This window comes from Castanea sativa, chromosome 6 (assembly GCF_040712315.1).
Source record: "Castanea sativa cultivar Marrone di Chiusa Pesio chromosome 6, ASM4071231v1".
In the NCBI taxonomy this organism is placed as follows: Eukaryota; Viridiplantae; Streptophyta; class Magnoliopsida; order Fagales; family Fagaceae; genus Castanea; species Castanea sativa.
In genome coordinates this window covers 44,768,243-44,774,242 of record NC_134018.1, presented here as the reverse complement: position 1 = coordinate 44,774,242, position 6,000 = coordinate 44,768,243, and positions in this window count along the sequence as shown.

The window sequence follows — 6,000 nt, the reverse complement described above, 5'->3', positions numbered from 1 at the left end:
CCCATTGACTATGACCTTGTTGACAACCTCCACTTGTCCATTCCCCTGTGGATAAGCGAGGGTAGAATATCTATTTGTAATGTCTAGATCACGACAATATCTTCTGAAGGTCTTACTATCAAATTGCAGGTCGTTATCTGAAATAAGAGCATGAGGAATTCCAAACCTGGTGATAATGTTTTTCCAAACAAATCTTTTCGCATCCAAATCCCTGATATTTGACAGTAGCTCAGCTTCAACCCATTTAATAAAATAATCTATACCAACGAGCAATCATCTCTTATTCCCTGCTGCCTTTGGGAAAGGCCTTACAATATTCAAGCCCCACTAAGCAAAAGGCCAAGGGCTGGACAGAGGATTAAGGACACCCCCTGGTTAATGGATGTTGGGAGCAAACCTCTGACACTGGTCACACTTCTTCGCATAATCTTGTGCTTCTCTCTGCATGTTTAGCCACCAATACCCTTGTGTAAGAGCTCTATGAGATAAAGACCTTCCTCCCATGTGACTTCCACAAACCCCTTTGTGCAGCTCTTCTAGAAGCAGTTCCATTGCTTCAGGATATATACATAGCAGATATGGTCCAGAAAAATAGCGTTTATATAACTTTTGGTCCTCGGATAGCCAGAACCGGGGTGCTTTTCTACGTAATTTATCTGCCTCAGACTTCTCTTCAAGCAGGGTATCATCCTTAAGGAATGACACTATAGGATCCATCCAACTAGGTCTGACCCTGATTTGATGAATTCGGATGTTGTCACCGTTCGTCCCAGTAGGTTTACATAGATCCTCAATAAGGATGACCCGAGGTAGGCCTTGAGCCGAGGACATCTCGAGGGTGGCCAAGGAGTTTGCATAGGTATTCCTACTCCTGATAATCTGTACCAAAGCAAAGGATTCAAACTTTGACTGTAAATATCTCACCTGGGTCAGATATTCTTGCATTCTCGGATCTCTAACCTCTAATTCTCCTTCCACCTGGCCTACCACCAATCGTGAATCTGAGAACATCTGCACTGTTTTTCCACCCATCTTCCGAACCATAGCCATTCCTACCAGTAAAGCTTCATACTCAACCCCATTGTTGGTGGCCGAGAATCCCAATCTTAAGGACTTCTCAAAAGTAATTCCTTCAGGAGACACCAAAACTAGCCCCACTCTAGATCCTCTTTGGTCTACTGCTCCGTCAATGTACACTTTCCATAACAGAGGTTCCTTGAGTGAAATCATGCCAACTGATTTTTCATCCATGTCCAGCCTCTTAGCATTCTCTTCTAGCGAAGACTCAGCAAATTCTTCCATCAAATCAGCAAGGACTTGGCCCTTCACAGAGGTGCGAGGCATATACTTAATGTCAAAAGCCCCCAAAATAGTACCCCATTTGGCAATCCTTCCCGTGTAGTCAAAACTTCGAAGTATAGACCTAAGAGGAAATTGAGTTAAAACAACAACTGTATGAGATTGGAAGTAATAGGGAAGCTTACGCGTAGCATATACCACTGCTAGGATAGCTTTCTTCAACGGTAAATAATGCACCTCGGCCTCATGTAGGGACTTGCACACATAATAAATTGGCTTCTATACACCATTATCAACATGTATCAGAACCAGACTAACGGCATGGTTAGCCACAGCAATGTAAGTAAATAGAACTTTATCCCCCTCGTGCCGAGACATAATAGGTGGTCGAGAAAGATATTTCTTAAGATGCTGAAAGGCTGAATCGCACTCCTCGGTCCATTCAAATCCCTTCCACTTATTCAACAACTGGAAAAAAGGCCTACACCTGTCTGCGAACCGAGAAATAAACCGGTTTAGGGCAGCAGTCATCCCTATCAATTTCTGAACCTCTTTAGGATTCTGAGGTGGCTGTAAGTTATTAATTTCCCTGACCTGCATAGGATTAACTTCAATTCCACGATGAGTTACCATGTAACCTAGAAATTTACTTGATCTCACACCAAAAGAACACTTGCATTAAGGCGTAACTTATATTTCCTCAACGTCTTAAAGGTGTTATTTAGGTCTTTCACATGCATGGATGTCATTTTACTTTTCACCACCATGTCATCCACATACACTTCAATAGTTTTTGCCAATTGTGACTCAAACATCTTAGTCATCATCCTTTGATAAGTAGACCATGCATTCTTCAAACCAAAGGGCATTACCTTGTATGATAATTCCCTGTTGAAGTGATAAAGGTTGTCTTCTCATGATCATCCAAAGCCAAAGGTATCTGGTGATAACCTTCAAAAGCATCCAAGAAACTCATCTGATGATGCCCAACAGTGGCATCCACCAGTTGATCTATACGAGGCATTGGGAAAGAATCTTTAGGACAAGCCCTGTTCAAATCCGTAAAGTCCACACATACTCTCCACTTCCCATTCTTCTTTTTCACTACCACTGTATGAGCCAACCATTCAGGATAATAAAAAAACTTCCTTAATAGCTCCAGCCTTTTTGAGCTTGATTACCTCTTCTTTGACAGCTTCAGAATGCTCCTTGGATGAATGCCGAGGAGGTTGTTTCCTCAAACCGCAGCCAAACTGACGTTTAGATGATGACAAATGAAACTTGGATCTACCTTGGGGGCTTCATAAGCATTCCATGCGAATACATCAATGTTCCTCTTTAAGAACTTTATCAACTCCTCTCTTTCCTGAAGAGGCAACTGAGCTCCCACCCGAAAGAATTTTTCAAGGTTGTCATCTATAATAACTTCCTCCAATTCCTAGCACGCAGGTTCTTCTACCGCTGTCACTGTAGGCGTGGCCAAAGTCATTGATTGCTATAAGCTTCCTTCAGCATAGGCCGAGGACTCAACCTCAGGCTAATGCAAAATTACAACCGCCATACACTATCTAGCTACGGATTGACTCCCAACCAGTTCCTCAATCTGGTCTCCAAATGGAAATTTTACCTTCAAATGTAGAGTTGAGGAAACAACACCTAGGGCATGAAGCCAGGGTTTTGCTACAATAGCTGTATAGGGAGAATAGGCATCTACCACAATGAAATCCACTCCTACCACCTCTGAGCCTAATTGCACAGGTAATCTGATTTGGCCCTTTGGTACAACCGCCTTCCGATCAAAGCTTATTAATTGTGAATCATAAGCCGTCAAATCCTCAAGCTTAAAGTTTAGCCTCTTGTATAAGTCCGGGTACATGATCTCTACACCACTACCCTAGTCTACCATTACCCTCTTCACATCATACCCCCAATCCTCAACGTAACTACCAAAGCATCATCATGTGGTTGCATAGTCCTAATCTTGTCTTCTTCTAAGAAACTCAATGCTGGTTGGATATTCCCCTGGCCCTCTTTGGCTCAGAATTAGAGTTTTCGGCGAGAGTTCGTGCCACGGACATCACCCTGGAAGGACGAGAACCAGTCCTCCCAGGAGTAGCGAAGATGACGTTGATCGTACCCAAAGGAGGCCTTGAAGAAGTATTTCCCTGATTTATCGAGCCTGAATGGTCTCCCTGCCCATTCGGCCGATACAAAAATTGCTTTAACCTCCCCTCCCTAACTAACTACTCCAAATGATTCCACAGGGTTCTACAATCCTCAGTGGTATGGCCCCTTTCTCGATGATATTGACACTGAAGATTTTCATTACGCCTCATGGGGTCCCCTGCCATCTTGTTGGATCATTTGAAATATGGCTCATTCTGGAATTTCTCCAACAGCTGATGCACCGATTCTCAAAATACAGTGTTAACCACCTGAGGAGCGGTAAGACCGGATTGCTCGGAAAAATCTCTACGGGGTCTGTTGTAATTGTACTTGTCCGACTTGAAATCCCTCCTCTCTTGAGGGATAACCTTCGTCTTTCCCTTACCTTGCTGCTGATCGTCCTCGACCCATTTATACTCATCAATGCGGTCCATAAGCTGGCGTACACTCCTTATATGCATCTTGGTCAAAGATTTCCTTAAGTAATGCTCGGCAGGTAGGCCAACCTTGAAAGTCCTTATTGCTACATCATCAAAATCTCCATCGATCTCATTGAACATCTCCCAGTATCTGTCAGAGTACGTTTTTAGGGTTTCCCTTTCTCGCATGGCCATGGACAGTAACAAATCCAGGGGCCGAGGAACTCTACTACATGTAATGAAGCAAGACCCAAACGCTTGGGTGAGTTCCATAAAGGAATCAATAGAACCTACCCTCAAGCCATTAAACCACCTCATCGCCACAAGTCCTAGGCTGGATAGGAAGACCTTGCATATTAAAGTCTCATTCTTGGAGTGCACTGCCATCCTCTGATTAAAATGCTCACATTCTCCACGAGTTCTATTCGGCCATTGTATATGGTGAATGTTGGCTGGATGAACCACCGAGAAAGTTTCCCTCTTTCCACCCTACGTGTGAATGGTGACTTAGAAATTTGGTGCAACACTTTACTCGTAGCATCATTTCCTAAGCCTCTGTCGAATGAATTCCTACCTTTAAGACCATGAAGGTTGTCCTCCTCATAGGAGAAAGACTCACTAGGGAGAGTTCTTGACCTCAGCCTGTAACTGCTATCCTTGGTGTCCTCAGAAGAAGGGTCACAAAAGGAGGGAGTTCGCCTTCGCCTTTCATGGCGCAACTTCCTCTTCAGACAGTCAATCTCCAGCTGCATGGCCTTAGCATTTTCCTCGCGAGAAACTCTACTTCCCCCTCATGAATGACTCCTACTAGTGTGGGTTGTATGCATACTGCCCTCCTGATCTCTTTCCCGTTCAAGATGCAGGAAATGATCCTGACGCTCGAACCTCATGGACTCTGCATGGAGTGGACCTGAGCCTACCATAATGTTAAACTTCCTAAAACACAAGATTTTTCACAAACGGCGCCAATTGTAAGGACATAATTTGCACCCAAACCCAAAAGCTAAGATTGAAATAGGCCCAAAAAGCCCAATATAATGAATTTTTAGAGAGTGAACTTGAAATCTAGCTTCTAGTGATTTTGAATGACAAAGATAATGGGCTAGATAGCAATATCACACAGATGGGATAGTTTATATAACAAGAATTGTCCTCGGACTCAAGCCGAGGAGGTTGGATCTTATATTTCTCTTCCTTAAAGACAGGTTACAAATATTGATCTTAATGTCTACAATGTTTTCTTTCTCCAATCTCCCTCCCCCTCTCCTGAAAGCCTTCTCTTCCTTTTATATCATCTTTCTTCCTTTCTCCATCCTCCACGTATCAATCAGATTACTGGTTTGGATATTTGTCCCATCAGCCCACCCCTGAAATCTTTGAAGGTAGCTGTAAGGCTGAAACCTGATGCTCAAGCATCACTTCCCCATTAATGCGACCAAAGGTTTAGCTGCAGAGCATTTAATGCGGTGGTAGCAGCTTTATCCTAGATATTTCGTAGCCCTTCTTCCTATCTGGTACACCCTCCATACATATCCTTACTTATAGAATCTCCTAGAACATTGCGTTTGGACATCGGGCAACCTTTTCCTATCTCGGCTTTAAACAGCCGAGGACGGACTCCTCCTCGGCAAACCTTCCGAGATGACCTTGATTAACCTTCGCTTCTTTATCCATCAACACTGCTTCTTGAACCGATATTCCCACATCTCCGGACCATTTAGTGTCATCGGATTGGGCCTTTGGCCCAATACATACTCCTGGGCCCATTAACCCTACATGTATTATAAGCGTAAAGAACATACAATTTAACAGTTAAATTTTTAAAATATGTAGTAATATATATTTTATTATTTAAGTTGTAACCTTAGGCTACAACTAATTTTGTATCTAAATTCTGTCCTTAATCATATTAATAACTTATTGTTAAAGTTAAGGAAAAATAAAATTTATCATTGCCTCCTTGAATAAAGAGATTCATTGATTTTTTTTTTTTTTTTTTTTTGAGAAACCATTGATATTTACTTTGATATACTGTTGTTAATCATATTGGTAAGTTAGGGTTAAGGTTAAGGAAAAAGGAAGGATTTTCCATGAATCATTAGGTTCAAATCCTTAT